General features: G+C 42.8%; 1 protein-coding gene across 1 annotated transcript in view; it reads left to right on the plus strand.

Moving 5' to 3' along the window:
* ERO1B (endoplasmic reticulum oxidoreductase 1 beta) overlaps positions 1-14,661 on the plus strand; it is a 168,209-nt gene that overhangs the window by 136,668 nt on the left and 16,880 nt on the right. The gene's annotated exons all lie outside the window — the stretch shown is intronic.

Consider the following 14,661-nt stretch of genomic DNA (forward strand, 5'->3'; position numbering starts at 1 on the left):
AGAATTATTGATACTCTCATTTAAATTCGTAAACCGATTACTCTCGGCGTATCTATCGTAAGGTGTGGAGAACCTATTTATTCTGGTGTGAAGAGCGCTATCTTTCCTGGCATAAGGTTAAGGTTGCCAGGATCCTCTCATTTCTCCAGGATGGATTGGAGAAGGGCCTTTCTGCCAGTTCCCTGAGGGGACAGATTTCGGCCCTGTCTATTTTACTGCACAAGTGCCTCGCAGAGCTTCCTAATGTACAGTCCTTTGTTAAGGCTCTGACTAGGACCAGACCTGTGTTTAGATCTAATGCTCCTCATTGGAGTCTAAATCTTGTTCTTAAGGTTTTGCAACAGGCTCCGTTGAACATATGCATGAAGTTGATATTAAATTATTGTCCTGGAAGGTTCTTTTTCTAATTGCTATTGCTTCTACGCACAGAGTATCTGAGATTGCTGCCTTGCAATGTGAGCCTCCTTATCTGGTGTTCCATTCTGATAAGGCTGTCCTACGTACTAAGTTGGTTTTCTTCCTAAGGTCGTATCAGACCGCAACATCAATCAAGAGTGTGGTTCCTTCCTTGTTTCCCAATCCTCCTCCTTCGAAAGAACTTTTGCTTCATAATTTGGACGTGGTTCGCGCCTTGAAGTTCTATCTTCAAGCCACTAAGGATTTTAGACAAATGTTGTCCTTGTTTGTTGTCTATTTTGGGAAGCATAAGGGTCAGAAGGTCTCTTCGACTTCCTTATCTTTTTGGTTAAGGAGTGTTATCCGCTTAGCTTATGAGACAGCGGGACATAAACCTCCTCAGAGGATTACGGATCATTCTACTAGAGCAGTGGCTTCCTCTTGGGCCTTTAAGAACGAGGCCTCTATGGATCATATTTGTAAGGCGGGTACTTGGTATTCCTTACATACTTTTTCTAAATTTTACAAGTTTGATGATTTTGCTTCGGCTGAAGCAGGTTTCGGGGGAGAGGTTTTGCAGGCTGTGGTGCCCTCAGATTAGGGTCCGCCTATCTTTTTGTCCCTCCCATTATCATTCAGTGTCGTCTAGAGCTTGGGTTTCCCAAAAGTAAGGAATGATGCCGTGGACTCTCCTTATATTAAGAAGGAAAACCTAAATTATGCTTACAAGATAATTTCTTTTCCTTCTGTATAAGGAAAGTCCACGGCCCCCGCCCGTATTCTCCAATGGGTGGCCCCTTTAAATTATGTTTTTTTCTTCTGGCACCCTGATATTTCTCCTACTGTTCCTTGTTCTCTCTGCAGAATGACTGGGGAAAGTGGGAGAGGTGTTTAAGCCTTTGGCTGGGGTGTCTTTTCTTCCTCCTGGTGGCCAGGTTCAGTATTTCCCAATAGTAAGGAATGGTGCCGTGGACTCTCCTTATACAGAAGGAAAGGAAATTATCTGGTAAGCATAATTCATGTTTCTTCTACAAGATACTACGAGTCCACGGATTCATCCTTTACTTGTGGGATATTATCCTCCTGCTAACAGGAAGTGGCAAAGAGCACCACAGCAGAGCTGTCTATATAGCTCCTCCCTTGACTCCACCCCCCAGTCATTCTCTTTGCCTATACTAAGTAATAGGAAGGGTAAAGTGAAAGAGGTGATAAAATGTTAGTTTTTATTTTCTTCAAGCAAGACTTTTTTTTTTTATTTTAAATGGTACCGGTGAGTGCTATTTTTTCCCAGGCAGCAGATGGATGAAGATTTCTGCCTGGAGACTGATGATCTTAGCAGTTGTTACTAAGATCCAGAGTAGTTCCCACAGAATGGATGAGGAGTACTTAAGAAACTTCAGTGTGAGGAACATTTTTCATGCTACAAGCATTGAGGTATGTTCAGTCATTTTTTTTCTGGAGAGACTGTGTTATTTCAGAATTGGCTGACAGTATCCCCATGAGGGAAGGGGTAAGCAATAATCCTAATGTGAAAGAGAAGGGTATTACTGGACCTGTATGTTGGGCTGTAAAAATGGTTGACACTGATGACATAATGTTTGTGGGCAAACGATTCTATGTTTGGAGGTAAATTAATGTTTTTTGTGGCAAACGTTTTTATTTATAATGGCAATGGAGGGTGCACATGACTTCTGTTAGACCTGGGTATATGAACCCACATGGCTAGGTTTTTAGACCGCTTTGTAGCGGTTCTTTTGCAAGGCTGTGAGACATCAAGGTAGATGGGCGGGGCCTATTTTCGCACCTTAGTTGCACGGTTATATTCCCTATGCAAGCAGTAAGCTCCTGCTCCGGTGGGCCTTTCTGGAAAGTTTGGGCCTGATTGAAGGGTTAAACTGATTTTGCAGACCCCCTGAGGGCAGGTAGGCGCCACAGCAGGGCTGTGGCGAGGTGCAGGTTTTTTTTTTGGTTAATCATAACGTTTTTCTGTATAACGTTTTTGTACATAAGGGTTAAGTATTCCTTTTCTTGTGGTGCAATCTTAGCTGGCAAGTTAGGATACATATATAATAAAATTGAGATAATTTTATCACTTTAAAGCAGTTTGTTATTTTCTTCACTAAATAAGGTGTTTTCAAGCCTGTTTGTGGTCATTACTAGCCTGTTTTAACATGTCTGACATTGAGGAAAGCCAATGTTCCATGTGTTTAGAAGCCATTATGGAACCCCCACTTCAAATGTGTCCCTCATGTACTGAAAGGGCCCTACATTGCAAAGAACATATCTTAGCTGGTAAAAGTATGTCTCAGAATGATTCTCAGTCAGAAGAGAATCAGGTTATGCCATCTGTTTCTCCCCAAGTGTCACAACCTTTAACGTCCGCCCAAGCGACGCCAAGTACTTCTAGTGCGTCTAATTCTTTCACCCTGCAAGATATGGCTGCAGTTATGTCTACTACCCTTACAGAGGTATTATCTAAACGGCCAGGTTTACAGGGTAAGCGCAGCAGGTCTGGTATTAGTGTAAATACTGAGCCCTCTGATGCTTTATTGGCCATCTCCGATGTACCTCACAGTGTTCTGATTTGGGGGTGGGGGACTTGCTGTCTGAGGGAGAGCTTTCTGATTCAGGAAAGATGTTCCCTCAAACAGACTCAGATGTGACGGCCTTTAAGTTTAAGCTTGAACACCTCTGTTTGTTACTCAGGGAGGTCTTAGCGACTCTGGATGATTGTGACCCTGTTGTCATTCCACCAGAGAAACTGTGCAAAATGGATAAATATTTAGAGGTCTAATTACACTAATGTTTTTCCAGTCCCTAGAAGAATTTCAGACATTGTTACTAAGGAATGGGATAGACCAGGCATTCCTTTCTCTCCCCCTCCTACTTTTAAGAAAATGTTTCCCATATCTGACACCATTCGGGATTCGTGGCAGACGGTCCCTAAGGTGGGGGGAGCTATTTCTACCTTGGCTAAGCGTACAACTATACCTATTGAGGACAGTTGTGCTTTCAAAGATCCTATGGATAAAAAAAATAGAGGGGCTTCTAAAGAAATTGTTTATTCATCAGGGTTTTCTTCTACAACCTATAGCGTGCATTGTACCAGTAACTACTGCAGCAGCTTTTTGGTTTGAGGCTCTAGAGGAGTCTCTTAAGGTTGAGACCCCATTAGATGATATTTTGGATAGAATTAAGGCTCTCAAGCTAGCTAATTATTTTATTACAGATGCCGCTTTCCAAATGGCTAAATTAGCAGCAAAGAATGCAGGCTTTGCCATTTTAGCGCGTAGAGCGTTATGGCTTAAGTCTTGGTCTGATTATCTAAATCCAAGCTTTTAGCTATTCCCTATTCGGGCCTGAACTAAAGGAGATCATTTCTGACATTACTGGAGGTAAAGGTCATGCCCTTCCTCAGGACAAGACGGTTAAAATGAGGACCAAACAGAATAATTTTCGTTCCTTTCGAAATTTTAAAGGCGGTCCCTCTACTTCCTCATCCGCCTCCAAGCAGGAGGGTAACTTTGCACAATCCAAGTCAGTCTGGAGACCTAACCAGACCTGGAATAAAGGTAAACAGGCCAAGAAGCCCGCTGCTGCTGCCAAGACAGCATGAAGGGGTAGCCCCCGATCAGGGACCGGATCTAGTAGGGGGCAGACTTTCTCTCTTCGCTCAGGCCTGGGCAAGAGCATTCAGGACTCCTGGGCATTATAAATTGTCACCCAGGGATATCGGTTAGAATTCAAGGATTCTCTCCCAAGAGGGAGATTTCATCTTTCACGTTTGTCTGTAAACCAGACAAAGAGAGAGGCGTTCTTACGCTGTGTAGAAGACCTACATACCATGGGTGTAATCTGTCCAGTTCCAAAATTAGAACAAGGGCAGGGGTTTTACTCCAATCTGTTCATGTTTCTCAAAAATGAGGGAACCTTCAGACCGATTTTAGATCTCAAAAGTCTAAACAAATTTCTCAGAGTCCCATCGTTCAAGATGGAGACCATACGAACAATTTTACCAATGATCCAGGAGGGTCAATATATGACCACCGTGGATTTGAAGGATGCGTATCTTCACATTCCTATCCACAAAGATCATCGCCAGTTCCTCAGGTTCGCCTTCCTGGACAAACATTACCAGTTTGTGGCCCTTCCTTTCGGGTTAGCCACAGCTCCCAGAATCTTCACAAAACTGCTAGGGTCCTTTCTGGCGGTTCTAAGGCCGCGGGGCATAGCAGTGGCGCCCTATCTGGATGATATTTTGATTCAGGCGTCAACTTACCATCTAGCCAAATCTCACACGGACATCATGTTGGCTTTTCTAAGATCTCACAGGTGGAAGGTGAACATAAAAAAAGAGTTCTCTAGTTCATCTGACAAGAGTTCCATTCCTATTACTCGGTAGACATGAAAATTTTTCTGACTGAGGTCAGAAAATCAAAGATTCTAACTACTTGCCGAGCACTTCACTCCATTCCTCAGCCATCAGTGGCACAGTGTATGGAGGTCATTGGATTTATTGTAGCGGCAATGGACATAGTTCCGTTTGCTCGCCTACATCTCAGACCACTGCAGCTGTGCATGCTCAAACAGTGGAATGGGGATTATGCGGATTTATCTCCGCGGATAAATCTGGATCAAGAAACCAGAGATTCTCTTCATTGGTGGTTGTCACAGGATCATCTGTCCCAGGGAATGTGCTTCCACAGGCCAGCATGGGTCATAGTGACGACGGACGCTAGCCTCTTGGGCTGCGGTGCAGTCTGGAATTCCCTGAAGGCTCAGGGTGTGTGGACTCAGGACTACCAATAAATATTCTGGAACTGAGAGCGATATTCAACACGCTTCAAGCGTGGCCTCAGCTGGCTTCGGCCAAGTTCATAAGATTCCAGTCTGACAATATCACGACTGTAGCTTATATCAATCATCAAGGGGGAATAAAGAGTTCTCTAGCGATGATAGAAGTTTCCAAAATAATTTGATGGGCAGAGACTCACTCTTGCTATCTATCAGCAATATATATCCCAGGAGTGGAGAACTGGGAAGCGGATTTTCTAAGTCGTCAGACTTTTCATCCGGGGGAGTGGGAGCTCCATCCGGAAGTGTTTGCAGCATTGATCCATCAATGGGGCACACCGGAATTGGATCTGATGTCATCTCGTCAGAATGCCAAACTTCCTTGTTACGGGTCCAGATCAAGGGATCCTCAAGCAGTACTGATAGATGCTCTAGCAGTACCTTGGTCGTTCAACCTGGCTTATGTGTTTCCTCCTTTTCCTCTCCTACCTCGTCTGATTGCAAGAATCAAACAGGAGAGGGCTTCGGTAATCTGGATAGCGCCTGCGTGGCCACGCAGGACTTGGTATGCAGATCTGGTGGACATGTCATCCCTGCCACCGTGGAAACTGCCACTGAGACAGGACCTTCTCATTCAAGGTCCGTTCCAACATCCAAATCTAATTTCTCTGCAACTGACTGCATGGAGATTGAACGCTTGATTTTATCTAAGCGGGGATTCTCTGAGTCGGTCATTGATACCTTGATTCAGGCTCGAAAGCCTGTCACTAGGAAAATTTACCATAAGATATGGCATAAATATCTTTACTGGTGCGAATCCAAGGGCTACTCATGGAGTAAGATCAGGATTCCTAGGATTTTGTCCTTTCTCCAAGAAGGATTGAAGAAGGGATTATCAGCTAGTTCCTTAAAGGGACAGATTTCTGCTTTGTCAATCTTACTACAGAAGCGTCTGGCAGATGTCCCAGACGTTCAGTCGTTTTGTCAGGCTTTAGTTAGAATCAAGCCTGTGTTTAAACCTGTTGCTCCGCCATGGAGTTTGAATTTAGTTCTAAATGTTCTTCAAGGGGTTCCGTTTGAACCCATGCATTCCATAGATATTAAACTTCTATCTTGGAAAGTTCTGTTTTTAGTTGCTATCTTTTCTGCTCGAAGAGTTTCTGAGCTTTCTGCGTTACAATGCGACTCGCCTTATCTTATATTCCATTCTAAGGTGGTTTTGCGCACTTAACCTGGATTCCTTCCTAAGGTTGTTTCAAATAAGAATATTAATCAGGAAATTGTTGTTCCCTCTCTATGTCCTAGTCCTTCTTCTAAGAAGGAGCGTCTGTTACATAACTTGGACGTGGTTCGTGCCTTGAAGTTTTACTTACAAGCGACCAAGGATTTCCGTCAAACATCTTCTCTATTTGTTGTCTATTCTGGAAAGCGTAGGGGTCAAAAAGCTACAGCTATATCTCTTTCTTTTTGGCTGAAAAGCATCATCCGTTTGGCATACGAGACTGCTGGACAGCAGCCTCCTGAAAAAAATTACAGCTCATTCTACTAGAGCGGTGGCTTCCACATGGGCTTTTAAAAACAATGCTTCTGTTGAACAGATTTGTAAGGCTGCGACTTGGTCTTCCCTTCATACCTTTTCCAAATTTTACAAATTTGATACCTTTGCTTCTTCTGAGGCTATTTTTGGGAGAAAAGTTCTTCAAGCAGTGGTGTCTTCTGTTTAGGTATCTGTCTTGTCCCTTCCGTTCATCCGTGTCCTGTAGCTTTGGTATTGTATACCACAAGTAAAGGATGAATCCGTGGACTCGTGGTATCTTGTAGAAGAAAAGGAAATTTATGCTTACCTGATGAATTGATTTCTCTTGTAAGGTGTATCCAGTCCACGGGTTCATCCATTACTTGTGGGATATTCTCCTTCCCAACAGGAAGTTGCAAAGAGGACACCCACAGCAGAGCTGTCTATATAGCTCCTCCCCTAACCCCCACCCCCAGTCATTCTCTTTGCAACTCTCGACAAGATAGAAAGTATAAAGAGATATGTGGTGATTTAGTGTAGTTTTGCCTTCAATCAAGAGTTTGTTATTTTTAAATGGTACCGGCGTTGTACTGTTTTACTCTCAGGCAGAAATTAGAAGAAGAGTTCTGCCTGGAGGTTGATGATCTTAGCGGTTTGTAACTAAGGTCCATTGCTGTTCTCACACATAACTGAAGAGTATGGGATAACTTCAGTTGGGGGAACGGTCTGCAGATTGCATGCTTTGAGGTATGTTCAGTACTTTTATTTCTAGAGAACGAGATAAGTTCTAGAAAATGCTGACAGATCCTTGTGTATATTGAGGTAAGCTAGATGCAGTGATTTTACAACGACTGGGATCATGCTTACAAAGTGGGGTTATACTCATATTTATTAGTGACAAAACGTTTACATGTTTCACAAATGGGACGTTTTTTTCTCTGAGGGTGATAAGTCTTTAGTTGGGGCCTAGTTTTCCGCATGGCATAGTCAAATACCAAGCTTGCTGGTGTCATTGCTAGTCTGTTAAACATGTCTGACATAGAGGAAACTCCTTGTTCAATATGTTTAGAAGCCATTGTGGAACCCTCTCTTAGAATGTGTAACAAATGTACTGAAGTATCTATAAACTATAAAGACCATATTATGGCTTTTAAAGATTTATCACCAGGGAATTCTCAGACTGAAAAAAGGGAGGTTATGCCATCTAGCTCTCCCCATGTGTCAGAACCTATAACTCCCGCCCAAGTGACGCCAAGTACATCTAGCGCTTCTAATTCTTTTACCTTACAGGACATGGCAGCAGTTATGACTTCTACCCTCACAGAGGTATTGTCCAAACTGCCAGGGTTACAAGGAAACCGAGACAGCTCTGGGGCTAGAACAAATACAGAGCTTTCTGACGCTTTAATAACTGTGTCCGATATACCCTCGCTAGGCTCCGAAGCCGGTGCAAGGGAGTTTCTATCTGAGGGTGACATTTCAGATTCAGGGAAGGCTTTACTTCCGTCCGATTCTGAAATGACGGCGTTTAAATTTAAGCTCGAACACCTCCGCTTATTGCTCAGGGAGGTTTTAGCGACTCTGGATGACTGTGACCCCATTGTGGTTCCAGAGAAATTGTGTAAAATGGACAAATACTTTGCAGTGCCTGTTTACACTGATGTTTTTCCAGTCCCTAAGAGGTTTTCGGAAATTATTTCTAAGGAATGGGATAGACCAGGTGTGCCGTTCTCTCCCCCTCCTGCCTTTAAAAAGATGTTTCCCATAGATGTCGCTATACTGGACTCGTGGCAGACGGTCCCTAAGGTGGAGGGAGCTGTTTCTACCCTAGCTAAGTGTACAACTATCCCTGTTGAGGACAGTTGTGCTTTCCTAGATCCTATGGATAAAAAATTGGAGGGTCTCCTTAAGAAAATTTTTATTCATCAAGGTTTTATTCTCCAGCCTCTTGCATGCATTGCTCCAGTTACTGCTGCAGCGGCTTTTTGGTTCGAGTCTCTTGAGGAGGCTCTACAGGTGGAGACCCCATTAGATGATATCTTAGACAGGATTAAAGCTCTTAAGTTAGCTAATTCCTTTATTTCTGACGCTGTTTTTCATTTAACCAAGCTAACGGCTAAGAATTCAGGTTTTGCCATTCTGGCGCGTAGGGCGCTATGGCTTAAGTCCTGGTCAGCAGACGTTACTTCAAAGTCTAAGCTTCTTAACATCCCCTTCAAAGGACAGACCCTATTCGGGCCTGGCCTGAAGGAGATCATCTCTGACATTACTGGAGGAAAAGGTCACGCCCTTCCTCAGGATAGGTCCAATAAATTAAGGACCAAACAGAATAATTTTCGTTCCTTTCGAAACTTCAAGGGTGGCTCAGCTTCGGCTTCCTCTAATGCAAAACAAGAGGGAAATTTCGCCCAGTCCAAACCAGTCTGGAGACCTAACCAGATTTGGAACAAAGGGAAGCAGGCCAAAAAGCCTGCTGCTGCCTCTAAGACAGCATGAAGGGGTAGCCCCCGATCCGGGACCGGATCTAGTCGGGGGCAGACTTTCTCTCTTCGCCCAGGCTTGGGCAAGAGACGTCCAGGATCCCTGGGCACTAGTGATTGTTTCCCAGGGATATCTTCTGGAATTCAAAGGTTCATCTCCAAAGGGGAGATTTCATCTCTCACAACTATCTGCAAACCAGATAAAGAGAGAGGCATTCTTACGTTGCGTTCAAGACCTACTGGTTATGGGAGTGATCCACCCAGTTCCAAGGGGGGAACAGGGGCAGGGTTTCTATTCAAACCTGTTTATAGTTCCCAAAAAAGAAGGAACTTTCAGACCAATCTTGGATCTTAAGATCCTAAACAAATTTCTCAGTGTCCCATCCTTAAAGATGGAGACAATCTGAACCATCCTCCCTATGATCCAGGAGGGTCAATATATGACTACCGTGGACTTAAAGGATGCTTATCTCCACATTCCGATTCACAGAGAGCATCATCAGTTTCTCAGGTTCACCTTCCTAGACAGGCATTACCAGTTTGTGGCTCTTCCCTTTGGGTTAGCCACGGCGCCAAGAGTCTTTACGAAGGTTCTAGGGTCCCTTCTGGCGGTCCTAAGGCCGCGGGGCATAGCGGTGGCTCCTTACCTAGACGACATTCTGATTCAGGCGTCAACTTTTCAAATCGCCAAGTCCCATACGGACATTGTTCTGGCCTTTCTGAGGTCTCACGGGTGGAAAGTGAACAGAGAAAAGAGTTCTCTTTCTCCTCTCACAAGAGTTTCCTTCCTAGGAACTCTGATAGATTCAGTAGAAATTAAAAATTTTCTGACAGAGGTAAGGATATCAAAGCTTCTAACTTCCTGCCGTGTTCTTCATTCCACTTCTCGGCCGTCAGTGGCTCAGTGTATGGAAATGATCGGCCTAATGGTAGCGGCAATGGACATAGTTCCGTTTGCCCGCCTACATCTCAGACGACTGCAACTTTGCATGCTCAATCAGTGGAATGGGGACTACACAGATTTGTCTCCTCTGTTAAATCTGGATCAAGAGACCAGGGAGTCTCTTCTCTGGTGGTTATCTCGGGTCCATCATTCCAGGGGAATGAGTTTCCGCAGGCCAGAGTGGACTATAGTGACAACAGATGCCAGCCTTCTGGGCTGGGGCGCAGTCTTGAACTCCCTGAAGGCTCAGGGTTCGTGGACTCAGGAGGAAGCCCTCCTTCCGATAAACATTCTGGAACTCAGAGCGATATTCAATGCTCTTCAGGCTTGGCCTCAGCTAGCTGCGGTCAGATTCATCAGATTTCAGTCGGACAATATCACGACTGTAGCCTATATCAACCATCAGGGGGGAACAAATAGTCCCCTGGCAATGATGGAGGTTTCCAAGATAATTCTATGGGCAGAGGTTCACTCTTGCCATCTCTCAGCTATCCATATCCCAGGAGTAGAGAACTGGGAGGCGGATTTTCTAAGTCGGCAGACTTTTCATCCGGGTGAGTGGGAACTCCATCTGGAGGTATTTGCCCAGCTGATTCAACTATGGGGCAAACCAGAACTGGATCTGATGGCGTCTCGTCAGAACGCCAAGCTTCCTTGTTACAGGTCCAGGTCAAGGGATCCCCAGGCAACACTGATAGATGCTCTAGCAGTGCCCTGGTCCTTCAGCCTGGCTTATGTGTTTCCACCATTTCCTCTACTCCCTCGTCTGATTGCCAAGATCAAGCAGGAGAGAGCTTCAGTGATTTTGATAGCACCTGCGTGGCCACGCAGGACTTGGTATGCAGATCTGGTGGACATGTCATCCTTTCCACCATGGACTCTGCCGCTGAGGCAGGACCTTCTACTCCAAGGTCCATTCAAACATCCAAATCTAATTTCTCTGCGTCTGACTACTTGGAGATTGAACGCTTGATTTTATCAAAACGTGGTTTCTCCGAGTCGGTTATTGATACCTTGATTCAGGCTCGAAAGCCTGTCACCAGGAAAATCTATCATAATATATGGTGTAAATATCTTCATTGGTGTGAATCCAAGGGTTACTCATGGAGTAAGGTCAGGATTCCTAGGATTTTATCTTTTCTCCAAGAAGGATTGGAAAAGGGATTATCAGCTAGTTCCTTAAAGGGACAGATCTCTGGTCTGTCTATTTTTTTGCACAAGCGTCTGGCAGATGTTCCAGACGTTCAGGCGTTTTGTCAGGCTTTAGTTAGAATCAAGCCTGTGTTTAAACCTGTTGCTCCGCCATGGAGTTTAAATTTAGTTCTTAAAGTTCTTCAAGGGGTTCCGTTTGAACCTTTACATTCCATAGATATCAAGCTTTTATCTTGGAAAGTTCTGTTCTTAGTAGTTATCTCTTCGGCTCGAAGAGTTTCTGAGCTATCTGCCTTACAGTGTGATTCCCCTTATCTGATCTTCCATGCAGATAAGGTAGTTTTGCGTACCAAACCTGGGTTTCTTCCTAAGGTAGTATCTAATAAGAATATCAATCAGGAAATTGTTGTTCCATCACTGTGTCCTAATCCTTCTTCAAAGAAGAAAAGTCTGTTACACAATCTTGATGTGGTTCGTGCTTTAAAGTTTTATTTACAAGCTACTAAGGATTTTCGTCAAACATCGGCATTGTTTGTTGTCTACTCTGGGAGGAGGAGAGGCCAAAAGGCTTCGGCAACTTCTCTTTTTTTTTGGCTGAGAAGCATAATCCGGTTATTTTATGAGACTGCTGGCCAGCAGCCTCCTGAAAGAATTACAGCTCATTCTACTAGAGCGGTAGCTTCCACTTGGGATTTTAAACATGAGGCCCCTGTTGAACAGATTTGTAAGGTGGCGACTTGGTCTTCGCTTCATACTTTTTCTAAATTCTACAAATTTGATACTTTTGCTTCCTCGGAGGCTATTTTTGGGAGAAAGGTCTAGCAGGCAGTGGTGCCTTCCGTTTAAGTTCCTGCCTTGTCCCTCCCTTCATCCGTGTCCTAAAGCTTTGGTATTGGTATCCCACAAGTAATGGATGAACCCGTGGACTGGATACACCTTACAAGAGAAAACAAAATTTATGCTTACCTGATAAATTTCTTTCTCTTGTGGTGTATCCAGTCCACGGCCCGCCCTGTCACTTTAAGGCAGGTGTTTTTATTTTTAAAACTACAGTCACCACTGCACCCTATAGTTTCTCCTTTTTCTTACTTGTCTTCGGTCGAATGACTGGAGGTGGGGGTTAGGGGAGGAGCTATATAGACAGCTCTGCTGTGGGTGTCCTCTCTGCAACTTCCTGTTGGGAAGGAGAATATCCCACAAGTAATGGATGAATCCGTGGACTGGATACACCACAAGAGAAAGAAATTTATCAGGTAAGCATAAATTTTGTTTTCTTCTAAGATACGACGAGTCCACTGCCCTCCCTGTCAATTTAAGACAGATTATATTTTTTTGTTTAAAACTTCAGTAACCTCTGCACCTTTTAGTTTCTCCTTTTTCTTCCTATACCTTCGGTCGAATGACTGGGGGGTGAAGTCAAGGGAGGAGCTATATAGACAGCTCTGCTGTGGTGCTCTTTGCCACTTCCTGTTAGCAGGAGGATAATATCCCACAAGTAAAGGATGAATCCGTGGACTTGTCGTATCTTAGAAGAAATCAATTTATCAGGTAAGCATAAATTTCCTTTTTGCATGTATTAGCAAAAAGCTTCTAGAAAAAGCTATAGCTCTTTCACAAGTGTATTTAAGTATGCTCAGTGCACCAGCATTTTAAACACAACACTTGCTCAGAGATCCTAAGATTCTTGTATTATCTGGTAATGACTCAATTTGCATAATTGCTGACATGATTACAAGCCCGCACTGGCTCTCTTAGCAGCTGCAGTAATTAAAATGCTGGTGGACTTGCATGTGCAGAGATAAATATAAACTTTAAAACTGTCCTAACTTTTACTAGAAACATTTTTATCAATATATGTATATTGTAAATATGTTTCTATCCAAGGGTGTTCTTCATCTATGTGCATTTCAGTTTTGACTGGAATGTCCCTTTTTAATAAACCTCATATTTTTTATTTTTTTTTCAAATTCTTTTTTATTTGGGTTCACATGGGACATTACATTTATGCATTGACTTCATGGATAAATGGTACACATAAAAGTTACACTATTACATACAAAAAAGATACCAACTTTTGAAAGTCTTTGAATATGTGACCAACTCCAGATAAACGGCAGAATTCGTTGATGATTCAAGATATAAAGAGTCCATGCGAGCTCCCAAACATCACCTTGCGTTTTCACATTTTCCAAATATATATTTAGTACTAACTTACAACATTATCTAACAACTAACAAATTTCAACAAATTCCAAATTTGAAGCGTAAATACAGAGACCAGAGTGTTGGTATTCAATCTCTACATGAGAAAGGGGGGTCTCGCCACTCCTCCAACCCTGCCATAAGTGTCACAATGCGGCCATGGCATCCTGCCTTTCCTTAAAGGACCAGTCAACATATTAGATTTGCACAATCAACAAATGCAAGATAACAAGACAATGCAATAGCACTTAGTCTGAACTTCAAATGAGTAGTAGATTTTTTTATAACAAATTTCAAAATTATGTATATTTCCACTCCCCTTGCACCATGTGATAGCAATCAGCCAATCACAAATGCATTTATGTATAGTCTGTGAATTCTTGCACATGCTCAGTAGGAACTGGTGACTCAAAAAGTGTAAATATAAAAGACTGTGCACATTTTTTAAATGGAAGTAAATTGGAAAGTTGTTTAAAATTACATGCTACATCTGAATCATGAAAATTTAATTAACCTGAGTGTCCCTTTAATGTTAGGGAAACTAGCCCTCAATCAATACTTACTCCCAACCATTAGACTCTGCATCACTACCATGTTCAAAGTCAAGAGCATTCCAATCCCCCTAAGGGACGCCTCCAACAACAACCCATGATGTAAAAATGGTCGTAGTATATGATACTGTAGAGTAGGGGGGGAGTGTTTTTGTAAAGCATTGCCACTAATAAACCATCATATTCAAAAACCTAAATCCATTTTAAAAGAAAAAATGCAAAATGGGTAGAGAACAATATAGAAGTATATTAAAGGGACACTCAAGTCAAATTAAAGTTTTGTGATTCAGAAAGAGCATGCAGTTTTAAAACATTTTTCAATTTACTTCCATTATTAAATGTTGCACAGTTTTATTATCTATACACTTTCTGGGGAACAAGATCCTACTAAGCATGTGTACAAACTCACAGGGTATATGTACACTGGTCTGTGATTGGCTGATGTCTGTCACATGATACGGGAGGCGGAAAATGGGATAAAAAATAAATTTGTCAGAAAAAAATCTACTGCTTATTTGAAATTCAGAGTAGGTGTTAAATCATTGTCTTTTTATTATGCAATTCTACTGCATTTAGTCATTTTTTAAGCCTGCTAATAGATCATAGGTGTCAATAAATTAAAATTGTC

Source organism: Bombina bombina, chromosome 4, assembly GCF_027579735.1.
Source record: "Bombina bombina isolate aBomBom1 chromosome 4, aBomBom1.pri, whole genome shotgun sequence".
Lineage (NCBI taxonomy): Eukaryota > Metazoa > Chordata > Amphibia > Anura > Bombinatoridae > Bombina > Bombina bombina.